We start from the raw sequence: 16,210 nt of genomic DNA on the forward strand, positions 1-16,210 counted from the left end.
TCATAAACATTGAGGTGCATGTGCCTCTTCAAAACAGCACACCTGTATCCCTTGGATAAATACCTAATAGTACAATTGCTGGGTCATAGGGTAGTTCTATTTTTAATTTTTTGAGGAATCTCCATTCTGTTTTCTGGAGTGATTGCATCAGTTTGCTTTCCCACCAGCAGTGCAAGAGAGATCCTCTTTCTCTGCATCCTCACCAACATCTCTTGTTGCCTGAGTTGGTTTTAGCCATTCTGACAGGGGTGAGGTGGTATCTCATTTTGGTTTTGATCTGTATTTCTCTGATGACGAGTGATGTTGAGCATTTTTTCATGTGTCGGTTGGCCATCTGGATGTCTTCTTTGGAGAGGTGTCTATTCGTGTCTTTTGCCCATTTCTTCACTGGACTATTTGTTTTTTGGGTGTTGAGTTGTATAAGTTCTTTATAGATTCTGGATACTAACTGACTATCTGATATGTTGTTTGCAAATATCTTCTCCCATTCCGTTGGTTGCCTTTTAGTTTTGCTGATTGTTTTCTTTGCTGTGCAGAGATGCTTTTTATTTTGATGAGGTCCCAGTAGTTCATTTTTGCTTTTGTTTCCCTTGCCTCTGGAGACGTGTTAAAAAGAAATTGCTGCAGCCGAGGTCAAAGAGGTTTTTGCCTGCTTTCTCCTCGAGGATTTTGATGGCTTCCTGTCTTACACTTAGGTCTTTCATCCATTTTGAGTTTTTTTTTGTGTGTATGGTGGAAGAAAGCAGTCCAGGCTCATTTTTCTGCATGTCTCTGTGCAGTTTTCCCAGCACCATTTGCTGAAGAAACTGTCTTTATTCTATTGGATATTCTTTCCTGCTTTGTCAAAGATTAGTTGGCCGTACGTTTGTGGGTCCATTTCCGGGTTCTCTATTCTCTTACATTGATCTGAGTGTCTGTTTTTGTGCCAGTACCATACTGTCTTGATGATTACAGCTTTGTAATACAGCTTGAAGTCTGGGATTGTGATGCCTCCTGCTTTGGTTTTCTTTTTCAAGATTGCTTTGGCTATTCGGGGTCTTTTCTGGTTCCATACAAATTTTAGAATGGTTTGTTCTAGCTCTATGAAGGATGCTGGTGTTATTTTGATAGGGATTGTTATAATGATTTATTTTTTACCATTATAAATTCTATTTGAAAGTAGGCAGGACACATATCAAAATAAATGCACACTATATGCAGATTTTTATTCTTAAGATAACAATTAATCAAGACAAGGTTTTGATATTCCAGTGGTTATGTCGGTCATCAATGCTTCTTTCACAAGGACTGAAATATAGTATCATTACAATTCATCCTTTCTTTGTTTTCTTTTTGCTCATTGGACAGAACATAGCAAAATAAAAAATGTGCTCATTTTCTTCCACTTTGGTAATAAATCTGAAACCATTGTCAATAGAATACTTTTAAATTTCTAACAAATGGATTCTATGCACATTGCACCTTTTTGAAACAAAGATGTTTCAGCTCTTACAACGCCAAGATGCTCAAGTTAAATTTAAAAGTCTTTTCTGGACCAGTTATAGCACTCTGGGACTTACCTGCTACCTTACTTATGTCGAGCTATCTCTGATTTCTTTTCCAATAATGCCAAGTACATGAACCATTCCTGATTAGCTTTACTTGTCCTTCTGTTGTGGATTGTCAGTCTAACTTTTATTATTTAGATTCAGTGCTTCAAGATTTGGCATAACTTTATGCATGGTCCTCGTCAAAGGTTCAAAGTTTGGTCTAAAGTCTTATGTGTGTGTGTGTGGAAGGGGGGTGATGCACGCCCCCACACACGTGTGTGTGTCATGGAATTAGTTTCATTTCTTAAAAACGGTTTCCAATTATACTTCATGTTATAAACTGAATGTTTATGTCTCCCCAAATTTGTGTTCAAGTCATAACCCCCACTGAGATAATATTTGGAGATATGGTCTTTGCGAGATAATTGGGATTAGAGTGGGTCGTAAGGGTAAGGCCCTCATGATGGGATTAATGGCTTTGTAAGAAGAGGGAGAAAGAGAGAGACAGTTCTTTCTCTGCCACCTAAAGACACAGCAAGAAGGCGGTTATTTGCGACCCAGGAAGAGAACTCTGACCAGCCAGCACCTTGATCCTGGACTTCCCCGGCTCCAGAACTGTGAGAAATAAATTTCCGTTGTTGAAGCCACACAGTCTATGGTACTTTGTCTTGGCAAGCCCAAGCTAAGACACTTCCTATGGATGTTTCCAGTCTGTCTGGCATCGAATATATTGCAGAGTCTGTCTTTTTTTATATGCTAACTGTAATAGTTTAGGGAAAAAGTCTGCTAAAATTGAGAATAAATAACCAAACTTGTAAAGTTGCATCTTATCTTCATGATGGAACAAAGATATTCCATTAAAAGGCAAATCTTCCCTTTCAAAAGCTTGAATAGGAGGGTTCTTTAAAAAGAAATGCATCTGCTTAAATATAGGTTGCTGGAGATACAAAAATCTAAGAAAGTTTTTGGCTTTTATCCCATAGATTTTCATTTGAGGGTAAATTGGATGCATTTTAATTCAGGCATAATTCGGAAGCGTTCGTCTTGTTTCCTACCCCCTTTACTGACGGGCAAACAAGCACGTACAGTCTGTTAGTTTCATCAGGATCACGTTCATCCTTTACATCACCTGTGTTTTTCTGGAGGCAGTGTTGTTTGGTGAAAGAACATTGGTTTCAGAGTCCAAAGACCCGTTGTAGTCCTTTTTTTTCCCCCTGTTTTCCTGTCAGTAAAAAGAAGACATAGATGCCTAATTTAGCTCACGTGACTTTTTTAAGGATTACATGAGTAATTCCCAGCAACTGCCGGCTTACTCAACAAACATCACTAACAAAGATTGGTAAGCATTCACCGTGTGCCATGCACTGTGCAAGTCTCCGGGAAGAGAATGATAAACCGTAGAGGGGTCTGAAAAAAAAAAACAAAAAAAAAAAACAGTTCAAATAACACATTGCTTCAGTCACAAATCTCACAGGCTGACTGATCGAGGAAGCAAACACGTAAACGTGAGGCGTGTTAAGTGCGCTCTCTTGGATCACTTTGCTAGCTTTATGGAGGCCTGTGACTTTGTTACTATCTCCGTCCTCCTACTTTTTCTTTTAATGTCCTTTTCCTAACAAGGTTATGGACTCCACGAGGGACACCGTCTGCTTTGCTAACTGCTCCATCCAGACTGTCCTCAGCATAATTATTTAGGAAGTGGGAGAAAGAAAAAAAAAAAAAAAGATCTGGGGAAGCCACTTGAGAAATTCAATGTGATATCGCGTCTAAAGCCATTCAATGTTAAATGATATTTGCAGCTTAATCCTAAAAGGACAGGAAACCCCCAACCTTCCCTTTTTGCACAAACTGAGAGCTTTGCCTTCTTATAATTCTTTGCAAAGCAGTTAACTGCATCAAATCCCCGTCGCTGGACACCATTTTTTCTTGGCCTTGATTTTCCATGAGAAAATAATAAAGTCAGGTACCAGTTTTCATCCTCCTTGACTAAATTACATTAAACCAGTGACGATGAAAAAGCAAAAGCAAAATTGATTGGCTCCATTTCCCAGGTACACAAGGATGCTCCGTTGAAATAATAGCCGTAAGTATTTCATGGTTACAGTCTTTCTACACATTTCTGGTTTCAAGCTGCAGCTGTGCCCGGGTTGTCCTTGCCGTAAATATATCACCGGGGCGCATAATCTTGTTCTGTAACCTCCCGCAAATCCCAGGGACGTGCAGAATTCATCAGCTCCAAGGTACGTGAGGCTGGAGTTCGAAGAGAAAAGCCTCTCCCTCTTACAATTCCAAACATATTAAGGAAACACCCTCAGCAGGGATTTTTTTTTTTACTGATGGGTGCCTTTCACCATAGTGATGTGGAGGTGTGTTTAATTCTTTTACCAAGAGGACTTCAGGGAAACGGGGATCCTGAAGGAACACAGAGTTTTTGCAGGTATCTGCCATTAATTTGTTCTGTTTTCCAAAACCTGATCCCCAGGAAAGAAATGCAGCAGGAATTATAATTGAAAACAGTGAATACTGGTTAGGTTGAGATTATATTTTTTAAAAGGTATGCATTTATCCCTTCTACAAATCAGAAAATAAGATCAGAAGGGTGTTCTTCATGTGGGAAAATTTCAGAGATTCTCCAAGTTTGTTTGTGTGTTTGTTTATTTATTTAGTTAGTTAGTTTCCAGAATGAAGGGAAGGTTCAGGAAGCTTGTTGCCATAAAATAAACAGGGCCTTGGGCTCTGAAAATCAGCCCAGTAGTAAGTAGCTGAAATTTTCTAGCCATTCTGGCCTTATTTGAGATGATTATATTGCTTTCTCAGGTCAGAACTTGTCTCAGAGAACCAAGTGTCAACTTTCCGCTTAAAGATCAGGCAGGCAGGAGTCAGTATGTCTGGTTACACAGGACTCCATCTGCCCTTGACCTGTAGCTTTGCACTTGTTCTTTGCTGCAGAAGCAGTTTTTCCAAAAGATCTCAGAATGGTGCTGGCGTGTAGGAAAGAAAACTTCATCTCGCGATTTCTCCCCGAGCAACAGATGCCTCTATGATAATAAGAAAATAAGAATATTATTGAATTGTCCTAATGGCATCAACTTACTACCCTCCAGTCTGGTATTTTTCAAAGCCCATTAAAGGCTGGAATCCATGGCTTTTTTAGAAGCCCTTTCGCCTTCTCCAGAAACACAAAGGAGAAGATTCTACCATTGTGTACATTAAAATAGCATGTCTCCAAAGGATTTGAATAATCATTTATTATTGAACTATAACCTCACATCATCACGTTATAACTTTCCTTAAGAGCAGGTTATACTGTGTATAGAAGAGACAGAAACAGACAGAGACAGAGACACAGAGAGAGAGAGAGAGAGAGAGAGAGAGAAAAGAAGATAGGAAGATTACTAAAATCTTTCAACTGTCTAAGTGTGTTGAGGTAATTTGATCTTTTCCTCTGGGGCACACAGGGAATAGTATTTACTGAGACTAATGTTACCAATATGGTGAAAATTCCGCCCTTGATATATAAGCTTTGAAATGCTGCTGCTCGGCTTCCTCAGGAAAGACGTACCAGAGGCTCTGCCTTCTTTCCTACCAACCCCCCTTTCTCCTCACATACCTTCTGCCACAAAAGGATATTCTAAATTTATAATTGAATTAAAGGCAGTTGGAGAGCCCAGCCACTGAAGTAAATTGGTCTCCATAAGTCACACTTGTGATTTGCACATGCTGGAAAAACCACGCAAAAACTGTAATTTTTCATGATAGCTCACCATTGAAAACACTTAATTTGGGAACAACACATACAATCCCAAACCCTATACCTGGCATGTGGGACTTGGCTATCTTTTTGCAAAGATCCATTTTCTTTTATACTCGACTCTTAATTCATATGATGAGAATTGGGATAATTAAAACCTAATTTCAATGGAGAAGTTCTGAAAATGCTTACAAATTGGTTACCCTCTAGTTCACTGTTAAAAAAAAGAAATTGAATAGGTTCAGAACTGTTGGTATGGATTCAATTCACCATATGTCCACTTAATGATTATTTGGAAACAACGAGGAACAGACCTCCCACAGACAACTCTCTTTATACTAGATTTCTTCAAAGCGTGGGCTCAGAATACAATATGTTTTGAACTTGAGAATGGATAAGAAGCTGGCCCCAAGTGGACGAGTAAATGAATTTAGTTGGTCCTTGGACGGTTATACAGAGAGACCTTCATACAATATATGCAATGAATTGTAGCCTTTTATCCCTTTGTATTCAAAGGCATTATACACTCAGTATAAGAAAATGTGGAGGGAGAGGGTCATAATGCTGAGTAGAACTGAGGGCATCTATCCTGTAAAATCTGTGCCGTTCCAAAGAATCTTGACTCCAGAGAGAAAAGATCTGGGTGTAAGTTTGGCAAATTATTCTTTAAATTTTAGCATCCTTATTTCCATTATAGTGATAAGGTAACAATTTCTCTTGGTTCGTGTGAAAATTAAAATAGACCAGATGTTAAAAAGGTGACTTATAAAACATAAATCACTATGCAAATGGGAAACTTTATGTTATTTGAATTACAAGCTAGAAAAGGTCTGGGGCATCAAGATGGTAAAATAGTTATTACTTATTTCAGGATCATTTCAGTGATGGGCTGGAGTTGGCTCCTGCTGGAACTGGTTTGTACTGGCTTGTGAGAGCTGATTATCCCATTTTCAGGAATTATATGAGCCAGTTGACACGGTGTTGGTGGCTTGAAATCAGCCAAGGCGGGGGTGTTGATATCATGGAAATGGGAGAGTACTACAATCAGGATTTGTTCCTTGCCCCTTCCCTCTCTCTCCCGACAGCCGGTTGACTGGGACATCACTGGAAACTCATTCTGTATGCTTGGGCAAAGTTCCAGCAATCTATTGCTCTGTGTGACGAAACCACTCCAAAATGTAGCAGTTTAATACAACAGCAACCATCTATTACATTCAGCGCAGCGACTGGTCTCAGCTGGGTGGTTCTCTGCTCCGGGGTGGGACCAGCTGGGCCGCAGTCATCCAGAGACTTCACCGAACAGGAATACCCCAGGTCGTTTCTCCTCATGGTTATCAGTGGGTATGAACTCCTGACTGGGAGCTCACTTGGGACTGTCTACAGAAGCCCCTGGTTCGCCTCCACCTGGCCCCTCCTACTTCTTGTGCTTCTTACAATAATAAAGCGGGGCTTCCGGGTTGGAACATTCCACGTGTGAACGTAGAAGCTGGAGACCTCGATGGCCCAGGCTTGGAGGTAACAGTATTACTTTCATCACATTCAACTGATCAAAATAAATAACTGATTTTGTCGCTAAGGTTGCTGAATCACAGATATCACGGTATCTGAATCCACATAAACTCAAGAGTGTTCATGAAGTTCGATGCCAGTATTTTTAATGATTTCCTCCTCTGACTTCTTCTTTAACTGGAGATAAATTTTATTGCTTTCTGCCACATATTTTACCAAACTTAAAAGTCTCCCTTCGTCTTCACGTGTCATCCGCACAACTGGACACGTAGACCAGACTATTGAGAATTTACTGAAAATAGAATTTAAAAACTTTTCTACATATCCTCTAAAACACAATGGATTCCTAAGAGAGTATATCAAGGATTTTGAAGAATGAAAAGGAGCTAATCTTGGGCCACTTGGGTGGCTTGGTTGGTTAAGCGTCCAATGGTTTATCTCAGCTTAGGTCTTGATCTCAGGGTCATGAGTTCAAGTCCTGCATTGGACACTGTGCTGGGTGTGGAGCCTGCTTAAAAAAAAAAAGGGGGGGAAGGAAAGGAAAAGAAAGGAAAGGAAAGGAAAGAGAAGGGAAGGAAAGAAAAAAGAAAAGAAAAGCTTATCATAAACCTAATTAAGAATTGTTTGAGTGATCGCTTCTCGGCCTTTTGGCTAAGATCAAGTGTAGGAATTGTTTGAGTGACTTCAAGTTTGTGAGGTGACCAAGGCAGTCTCACAGACATCTTGAAACAGAGAAGGAAATACAGCTGGGTTAGATATAGAGCGAAATGCTGCACCACCATCCAATCTAGGGAGGCCCTGTTGGTCTGCAAACATCACAGGAAGAGCACAGAAACGTGGTGTGTGTGTGTCAGTTACGATGCTCCCAGCTGCAATAAATAGAAAACCTAATTCAATGAGATTTATCATCTCACAAAATAAGGATTTTTGAGTTTGGTCGTTGCAGGATTGGTTAATTTAATAGCTCAATCACGTCAAGGGGTGTGGGCCTGCTCCTTTGTGTTTTCTAGAGGCATTACCCTCACAGTGGGTGGCAATATATGGCGTTGCCCAGATCCCAACACTAAATCTTCGTATGGCGAAGTCTTAAGGGCAGAGCAAAAGATCAGGCGGGAGGAGGAGGAAGGGCAGTTCTGTTTCCCCCATCTCTCTTTCTCTCTCTTTTCTATCTGAGAAGAGAAATATTTCCCACGCCACTTATCAGACGCAAAGGGGAATGAATTAACCATAGTCCAGTTTGAGCCAATCCCCTGGAATGCTGGGGAAGACTGTCTTTCTTGAACATGTCGTTATCTGATATCTGAGCCAACTGTAGCTGTACTGGCAAGAAGGAAGGGGGATATGGCTATGGGAGGTGGGGAGGCAGCCAATAACGTCTTCCAGGTGGATTCTTAACATGGCAGCCTGGCTCTGTGGGACTGATCCATCTAGAAGTGCAAGAACATGGTGAAGACCTTAGAGCTAGGTGCAGGACTCTAGACAAATGGACTGGAGTTCAGGACAGTGTCCGCAGAGCATTGAATGGCAGAAATAAGCTGGCTTAGGTCAACTGAGCCCTTACTAGGCATTGGCCCTTCCAACATCACATTTCATACTCTGAAAGAAAGGTACTATTATCTCTGTTTCAGGAATGAGGCACAGAGAGAAAGCTGTTAAAGAGTTAGTGGAGCTAGAAATTAAAACTCGTGTCTTTTTAATTCCAAGGATGGTCTGGCTCAACACCAGGCTGATGACAGCCATTTCAAGTTCCACTTTATGCTAGATACCATTCTTTTCCTCATTTATCTCTCCAAATCCTCCCCCTCTCCCCCTCCCCTCCCCCTCCCCCTGCACTACTGTTGAGAGGCAGGAGAGCAGAGAGCAATAAGAACCAGAACACTCCTCGTTTTATAATACATATACCAAATCCGCTGTCTCAAAATTCTGTACTGAAGGAATAATGAGAAAAGCAAAAAACAGCCATACAAACAATGGGGACAGTGCATTGCGGTCTCTTATTTAACGTAACTGACCTCATCAATTTGGCCAATTTAAGGTGAGCTGGTGGTTGGATGCATCAATATCAAGGGTGAATACCCTGAATACTCAGATAAAAACTCAAATTGGTTTTGAAATTCAGAATTATTTTGATATTGGATATTTTCACGGTTAATGGTACCGAGAGACCTCACTGCATAAGTGCTTTGACCTCAGAAATTTGGTGAGATACAGAAGAAGATTACCTGTATGTCCTTATTCTTTCAAGCTGTCTGATGGAGAAAGTAGCTGGATGATTGACCTCCGCTATAGAGGACATTTCAGCAAGAAAATGGTCATTAGACTCTTCATAACGCTTTCTCCACTAGGCAGCCAAGTTGATCAAGATTATTATGTTTTCATCTGAGTCTTCAGAAGGCCGCTGTATAAAGGCTCCTCTCTTTGGGAAACATTTCAAGAGGAGCTTATTCTGGGAGAATTTCTTGGTGGTGGGGGAGGGGGGTGAAGGTAGCAGGGGTCATTTTTGCCAGGATATTTTCAGCCCATCGATTAGGTTGTGTAGGGCCTACAAACACATTCCCCTCTGTTGAATAGAGTGAAAGAAACTTACATCGCTCCCCATAACATTTTCTAACATACAATGTTTCTTTTTTTGACATACAAGCTATGTTGGTAGGATGGCGAATATCCAGGGGGAATTGCAAAATTCAGGCAATGACTCAGACCCCTCCCCACCATCCCCAAGAGCTTTAATATTCATTTCATTGAAATATTTTGCAAATAACCAGCTAATTATTGCAGCTTTCATCCTAAAAACCATGTCATTTAGATGGTACTTCAACTTAGAACTGCGTAAGTGGTATCATATTTATAACTTTTTTTTTTTTTTTTTTTTTTAATTCCACCTACAATGCCTTATTCTCAGTAAAAGAGATCGGGGACTTGGTGATAATGGATCACAAACAAAGAAACAACAAGAAAAACTACCCAATGGTGCCTTTATCCTAGTTTCTCTTGGCTCAAAATGTCTTTAAAAGTGGCAAGCATTTCCCCAGGGAGACCATGCAGCCAACAGCTTGAAAACACAGTGCGTTTAGAAGGCTTTGGCTGTGAGAATGAACCAAGGTGATTACTAGGGCGCTTGTTTGGCCCGAGTCTTTGTTCCATTGGTAGAAGGGCAGCAATGAAATGTGGAAGAAAAACGAATTCTAGTAAAAGAAAAGCAACGCAAACAAAACACATTGCGCCCGCTATAGTGGTTCTTGGGTTCTGGTAAATTAGGACAATTGTCCCCAGTGCCCATGTGTGGGGTGTGTGTGTGGCACAGGCACGTGTTGAGGAGGGGGAGGGGGCCCTACTGCAGCTGGGCATCTGGAGGAGAAAAAAAAAGAAAAAAAACCCCTCCAGCTGTTGCCAAACAAGAGTGGGGTCTAATTCATACATAATGCAGCCAGTCAATTATGCGTGCCCATGCATATTATCAGACATATATGTCGCAGAGGGAACAAATAGCCATTTTCAACCTCAAGCCCTTCTAGGGAGGGTAGAATGAAAGGCCCTTTTGTCCTTTTGTGTACTTTGAAGGTGGGTCTGCAACTCGGTCTTTAAGAAGGGCCTGGAGAGAAACCTCGGGCTCCATCAGGGCCGCTCCCCACCCCCACTTTGATCAGTCAGGAAGGGAAACATTTTGAAGCATATGTTAATAAAGTATGTATCTGATTACTAACCCACTTCCACGGGAAGCACACACTCTCTGCTCAGTTTTCTCTTAGGACTTCATGCACAATGCCGTCAGAAAAATGTGTCTTAAGCCTCTTCATCACCGATTCTTTCTCTTCAATCTCCTTCAGCCATCATGATCAGGAAGACGTTAATTTCCTGCTTTAGTAAGGAAAGTTTTAGCTTCCAAAATGGCCCAGACTTTACTTCCTGCTCTGTCTTTTCAACCCCCTTTCTTTTGGAGGGTACAAGGACAACAGCACGCTTCTGTAATAACAAAGGGACGATTTCGGGGCTGTTTTCGCAGCCAACCCTGCCCGCCATCTTTCATGGAATGGCCACATTTTGCAGTCATATGTCTGACAGCTATCTAAAGAAAATCAGAAAGCTGCTCAGTGTGGACATTAACCAAGTTCATACATTGTGAGGACATCTGATGAATCTATACAGTGGTATTTAGTAACATCCCTGCCCCTCCTCCTCTTTCTAAAATCTTCACTCTCTCCTTGCTGCTTCTAGCCGCAGGGTATAGTAAAGACAAACATATTACATTGTAACTCTGATCCCAGGTCAGGGGTGATTGGTTCAGGGTTGGCTAACGAAGTGGGATATATTTTTTTTTTTCCTTGGGACAAAGAAAATAGGCCAATCTTTCTCTTCGGAGCTGTAAAGTTCCAGGGATGTTGGCTGTAATGTTTTCCACATGTGGCAAAGAGAAAGTGAATCCTAACAGTTTTGTTGTCCTTGGTCACATTTTTTTTTCCCCTTTGAGATCAAGTAATATTTTTTTCTTAGTGTTCATGCATGAAACAGTATAAAGAAGTATCCTTATTCATCATAAATTAGCTTTTGTGTTTCAGCTAGTTTGAACTGAGTTTCTGTCCCTTGCTGAGAAAAGAGTCCCAACTAATAAGGCAGCTATCTTTCAAAATAAAGTCAAACTTTGCTCCTGGCGTGGGTCTATGCTCCTCACTGGGAACAGAGGCAGCATCTGACTTAGACAAAAGAAAGCAGGATTTAGTGCCAAGAGTTGTTTTCAATTCCTGTTTCGTCTTTTACTAGCTCTGTGCCTTTGGGGAAATCACTTAACCTCTCTGATAATATTATCTCCCCTGTGGTATTGATTTTAAGTTTAGAGATAGCATGTGTAAGGCAGCAAGAGTAGCATAGGTATCCAATGGATGGTAATTATACTCTAAAAATAACTATTGCAATACTTAAAAGAGCTCTCAAAAGTGTAAAACTGCAAAGCAGACTCAGTTTATTGGGCATGTTTCTTTTTTTTTTTTTCTTCCTTTGCTCCCCTCCCCCCTTCCCTGCTTTCCTCCTTCTTTCCCCTTCATCCTTCCTTTTCCATTTATTTCCCTTTTAGGGACCCAGAGAGTGCAAGAATTCCAGTATTCACTCATTTGGTTACTAGAAGTAGCTGGAAGGTTAGTATAGAATCCCTTTTTGAGCACACACTCTTTTTTATTAAATATAATTTATTGTCCAGTTGGTTTCCATACAATACCCAGTGCTCATTCCAACAGGTGCCCTCCTCAATGCCCATCACCCACTTTCTTCTCCCCCGCACCCCATCAACCTTCAGTTGCTTCTCAGCATTCAAGAGTCTCTTATGGTTTGCCTCCCTCCCTTTTTTTCCCCCCTTCTCCTCCCCCATGATTCCCCATTAAGTTTCTCAGGGTCCACGTATGAGTGCAATCATATGGTATCTTTCTCTACCTGACTTATTTCACTTAGCATAATACCCTCCAGTTCCATCCATGTTGCTGCAAATGGTCAAATTTCATCCTCTCTCATTGCCAAGTAGTATTCCATTGTATATATAAACCACAATTTCTTTATCCATTCATCAGGTGATGGACATTTAGGCTCTTTCCATAATATGGCTATTGTTGAGAGTGTTGCTATAAACATTGGGGTACAAGTGGCCCTATGTATCAGTACTCCTGTATCCCTTGGGTAAATTCCTAGCAGTGCTACTGCTGGGTCATAGGGTAGGTCTATTTTTAATTTTTTGAGGACTCTCCACACTGTTTTCCAGAGCGGCTGCACCAGTTTGCACTCCCACCAACAGTGCAAGAGGGTTCCCGTTTCTCCACATCTTCGCCAGCATCTATAGTCTCCTGATTTGTTCATTTTAGCCACTCTGAGTGGCGTGAGGTGGTATCTCCGTGTGAAGACGAAAAGAGCACACACTCCTTACCAGAGTTATGTTCTCCATGGTTTTCAGATCCTCTGCTTCTGGGTTCAGTATTTCTGACATGACCCTCTGTCTTAGGTTGGGGTCTTCAAGGTTTCTGGGGCAGAGATGTGCCTACCAGTAGGTAACTGGGCCGGGGTGGGAGTGGGCTTTTGGGAACAACACATGTGTGTATGACTGAGCAGCAGGATGGGGCAGAGAGAGAGCTGGGCCTGTGCTGCAGATGCCAGTGGGGCCTCAGTGTGTCCTCCACACAGGGAGCTCTTGACCTAGCTCTTCAGACTTATCCCCATGGAGGCAAAGTGGCTGGGCCTGTGTGCCCCTGCATTCACGGTGAATCCTGGGTTGCAGGCTACTCCCAGAGAGGATGTGACCAGGGCGAGGCGGTTCCCTTGGGCCAAGGGCAGTCATGGAGAGGGACTCAAGTGTGAGAGTCAGTAGCCGCCACTCCCAGAATCTGGAAGGATAAGTCCCTGGGTTCCAAAACGGATGTCTGACACCCTGATTCGGGACTGTGTCTTTCAATCCATCGTTGTAGTAACTGAATATTGAGCAAAGGGTTATTTATGCAGTAGAGGAGACAACCATGCAAAATATCTTAAGAATATATTTATTAAATATCACTCTTTGCTCCCTTGATCTCAGAGTATTTGCTGACTTCTATGATTTGGGGGAAAGTCTTCAGCCACAGTCTACCACGAGGAAAATATTCCTTGCAACAGAAAGTGATAGTAAGATATTACCGATTATAGTCCCACTTCTACTGTCCAAACAAGGTGCTACATTCCATGTGTTGAGGCCATCACCTCCATTTTAGGATGGTGCATTTTAAATTCCTAGACAGGCTGGTCAGAGGAAATATTCAGGAATCTTTGCAATCCATTAGGGCACGGAGACAAAAGACCTACATCCGGCATAAGCGGGGAGGGACCCGATGATATACTTACCAATACTGATGAAGCAGGAAGCTCAGGGCCTTTAAGGACTAACAGATTAATGAGAGAGAGAGAGAGAGAATTTAAAATTTTATCCTGCCTTATTTTATATCTCATTCAAGATAGAATGACAATACGCTTGATCATTCTAATCAATTTGGAAATAGGTCTCTTTTCAGGACATCTGAATGATTCATTATGGGCTTTGTTTGGATTCCTAAGGTGGGGCATTCACTTCTAAAAAGTTCTGTTATGGAATTTTCACACCCAGGATTTTGTTGAAGACTCCATTATTCTTTCACTTACTGAACTTCCGTGACCCTAAAACCATTGGGTGGTTCTAGTTATGTTTTCCAATATATATATATATAATGTATGTATATATTTTCATATATATATTTTTTCATATATATGTGTGTGTATATAAAATATATATATAATAAATATATATAATAATATATATTTTTAATAATATTTATATTTTTATATTTATAAAATTTATATATATTTATAATAATAAATATATATATATTTTCATATATATATGTGTGTGTGTATATATATATATATATATATACACACACACATATATATTTTACTACCACTGTGCCTATCTATATATTTGGCCAAATGACTAAATTTAGAGTGGAGGAAATATTAATTTGTTTGCCATCACGCTTTCTGAGAAATGTATTGATATGAAAATTATATTTTAAAGCTAATCATGTTGATTTATGTACAATGGCAGATATTTGTGGGTTTGGTTGCTCAAAATCTTTTCTTTCTCCTGGAAACTATTGTTCTTTAATCCCATCCATAAGAGTTTTATTTTTGTTTTTTTTGTTTTTAGGTTTAAAAAAAATTTTTTTTTATTAATGTTTATTTATTTTTGAGAGAGAGAGATACAGAGTGCGAGCCAGGGAGGGGTAGAGAGAGAGAGACAGAGAGGCGGAAACACCGAATCCGCAGCAGGCTCCAGGCTCTGAGCTGTCAGCACAGAGCCCGACGTGGGGCTCCAGCTCACGAACTGTGAGATCATGACCTGAGCCGAAGTTGGACGCTCAACCGACTGAGCCACCCAGGCACCCCTGTTTTTAGTTTTTTTAATGTTTATTTTTGAGAGAGAGAGAGACAAATAGAAATGCAAGCAGGGGAGAGGCAGAGAGAGAGAGGGAGATACAGAATCCAAAGCAGGCTCCAGGCTCTGAGCTGTCAGCACATAGCCCAATGCGGGGCTTGAACTCACAAACTGTGAGATCATGACCTGAGCCAAAGTCCCGGGACGCTTAACCAACTAAGCCACCAGGGCACACCGCCCCCCCCCCCCGCCATCCATAATGTTTACCATAAGGTAAAAACAGAGTTTTACATGGCCTGCCCCCCTGCCATTCCTGCTTGTTCTAGGAATGAGCATCTGACCAACATGAGGTCAATGTTTTCTCTCCCCATAATTTAAAAACTGAATGGAGGGCAGAGAAGTCAGACTTTCACTGACTGTGGGACTCTCCAGGTGTAAGCCTTGGAGACCATAATTGGCCTCAGTCCTGGAACGTAGAACATGCCATTATGTGGAGAAAAACAAAGAGAAAATCATAGATGGAGAAAAGGAGTGAGTGGGCAAGGTATAAACACCTATTTCCATTTATTTTTTTCTAAAGGCTAACTGAATCTCTGACTTTTGCAAAGTTTGATTGGTCAGCCTGTACTTGATTATTTCAAGTACCTCAATATTCTCCCCATGAATCCCCTTGGCTACTGGTGCAAATTGTACTTCTCTCATTTGCGATTAAGTAACAATTACACCTAAGTACACATGCACATAATATGAACTAAAGCTTCTCTTTCCCTTAGGCCAGTGAGTGGTGCATCAGTTCTTTCGGGTGGCAATGACAAATAACCACAAATTTGGTGGCTTCAAACCAGAAATTTATTCTCTCAAACTTCTGGGGGCCAGAAGTCCAAAATCAAGGCATTGGCAGAGCCACATTTTCTCCAAAGTCTTGAAGAGAGAATCTTTCTTGCCTCTTCCTACTTCCGCTCGCTGCAGGTATCCTTGGCTTGTGACAGCATGTGAATTTCTGCCTCTGTCTGTAGTATCTCTCTGAGTCTCAGCATCTCCTGAAACTCCTCTGCTTCTCTCTTATAAAGCTGCCGGTCATTGGTTTCAGGTACCACATATATCTAGGATTATCTCCTTTGAAACCACATCTATAAAGACCCTTTTATAAATAAGGTCACATTTACAGGTCAGTTCCTGGTGAAATTGTCTTTTGAGGGGTCACTATTCAACTCAGTGCCGTTGGTCCCCGATCAAGGGTGATTTTGTCCTTCAGTGTCATCCTGCATGGAAACATTGTTGCTTGTCCCAACTTGGGGACATGGAGGGGATAGAGGCCAGGGATAGAGACACTGCTCCACATCCTAAAATGCACAAGAAAGTCCCCGACAACAAAATAACCCGGTCCCTAATGTCGCTAGCAGTTGACAAACCCTGCTTAGACGTATGACTCTCGTGGTAACAGTGTTTGCCATCTGGTGAACACTGGCTGTGGACAGCTCATGTAGGTGCTAACCAAATATGGAG

The sequence above is a fragment of the Panthera tigris genome, chromosome B4 (assembly GCF_018350195.1).
Source record: "Panthera tigris isolate Pti1 chromosome B4, P.tigris_Pti1_mat1.1, whole genome shotgun sequence".
Lineage (NCBI taxonomy): Eukaryota > Metazoa > Chordata > Mammalia > Carnivora > Felidae > Panthera > Panthera tigris.